The sequence below is a fragment of the Pseudophryne corroboree genome, chromosome 6 (genome assembly GCF_028390025.1).
Source record: "Pseudophryne corroboree isolate aPseCor3 chromosome 6, aPseCor3.hap2, whole genome shotgun sequence".
Classification (NCBI taxonomy): Eukaryota; Metazoa; Chordata; class Amphibia; order Anura; family Myobatrachidae; genus Pseudophryne; species Pseudophryne corroboree.
In genome coordinates, this window is record NC_086449.1 from 372,734,568 (window position 1) to 372,736,602 (window position 2,035).

The window sequence follows — 2,035 nt, forward strand, 5'->3', positions numbered from 1 at the left end:
TTGGAGTCTGTTTCTGACTCCAGAATAACTGTTAACTCCTTCCCAAACAGAAACTTCCAGCCAAGGCAAAGTTTCCAGAACCTTCTTAGATTCTGAATCAGCTTTCCATGTATGTGAGCCAAACTGCTCTGCGAGCAGCTATTGTTATTGCTGATGCCCTAGAACATTAGTGTCCATATGAGCTATGGGATTCTTGCTCCCTTGCAGGCGCTGAAAACCTGACTTCCAGTACCTCAGCCCAATGTACCTACAGCACCTGGTATTTCAAGGTGGTCTCCCCTCCAAGAACTAAGCAGGCCCAACACTGCTTAGCTTCCAAGATCTAGTGAGATTGGGCCTATCCAGTGTGGTGTAGCTGTAGATTGCAAGGTGAAGTCATGGCTGGTCTTATGACTGCCCCAGACAAAGACAATATAGTCTTTTTTAAACCATAACTCTTTTGACAGCAGAGGCCATATAGATTTTAGCACTATCAATGACATGCATATCTATTTTGGGAGGCACTTCCCTATTTTAAACAGTCCCCAGCTGGAAAAAGATATTGGAATCCCATTTACCGGGCATTCTATTTTATTGGGTGTAACCCAAAACTTTCCCCTGAATTATGCCCTCGTGAGGACGTTGGGACGTTTAAACACAAGTGCCTTATTTTTAACCCAGGCACTGCTGCCTCTATTGACAGACTAGTCTTTTTTGCTCTCATTTATTCAGCTTATTAATTTTAGCTGATACCTTTTACCTGTTCTTCGTATGCTGAAGTAGAGTATATAGAGCTTTCATCGTCTGATGATTATCATGTGCAGCCTGTGAAGTCGATGATTTATTTACATTTGGTTCATCGGCTTGTCTAATTGGAGAAGCTGTTGGGGATATACCGCAAGCAGTGAGCTGCATACATGGGTTAATAGTGTAAGAATTAACTTTTCAGCTAAACTGGACAAGGTCTGTGTAAACATCGCCCCAAAGGGTCCATCTATACCTGATGTAGATCAGGGATGTATTATGCTAAACAGCAAACCATTTTACACATAAATCATCCTGTACCAGATCATAGAGGATAATACAGTTTTTGCAAAACAACAATATATGAGTATTGGTGTTACTGTAAGTGTACCCTCGTCACTTTTGCTGCTTTTAGACATGATAAATAATCAGCACTTTCACAGTGTACTACACAATTTGTGACTGTAACCACTTTTTCCTAAAGTGATATCATGTGTGACCCTACTCATACATTGAGGATCAGAAGATCAACCGACAATCATTTATATTAAGTCAGCAATCACACTAGCAGTCAGTCACATGTTATATATTAGTCATATGAGCATCTTATTAACTACAAACACATCTCAAAGTATGTAGAAGTATATATTACTGAATTCTGTTCTATACAGATCTTTAACGTATTCAGTCGCATTGCGAAGAAATGTACACAGACTCATATGCAATAGGCACTAAAGTTAACTATTCATACTGACAAAAAGTAGATAGAAATTTAGTGCTGTATAACCCGTACTCAGTAGAGTGGCGTACAGGGAGACTCACCTCACTTCCAGGATTGATCAATACGTTAGCGAACGCTGAGTGGATCCAGACGCTACTAGAGTACACTGCCGCTCTGGGATCTTTTAGTGAACACAGATGCTCAGTGAACGCACTGTGAATGCAGATGCACCCATCTGCAACCCGGTGTCCTCGCGGTAACGCTTAGTGTACACAGATGCGACCGAGACCCCTCGTGGTAGCGTCTGAGACGGAAGTGAAGCAATCAGTTCATGGCGGGAGACTCGCGGAAACTGGTCATGAACTGGGGGGAGGGGTGACCAGGAGAGCGCCTGACTCCCCACCGCTGACATCAGCCCTAGGGATCACAGCCTCATACTAATCCTGGTGCCTCATGATCCCTAAGGCCTAGCGCTGGAGCACCCGTGGTGGCGGCGTGCCAGCTACTGTTTGGTAGTCTCCTCCCAATACAGTGCGGCTGTGTCCGTATTCCCCTTCTAAGTGGAACCGATGCCTTACCTTCTCCCTGTGC

At 43.8% G+C, this 2,035-nt stretch overlaps 1 pseudogene; it reads right to left on the reverse strand.

Annotated features, from left to right (window-relative positions):
* Positions 1 to 244: 244 nt before the first annotated feature.
* Positions 245 to 363, reverse strand: LOC134937271 (5S ribosomal RNA; annotated as a pseudogene).
* Between the last annotated feature and the right edge of the window lie 1,672 nt (positions 364 to 2,035).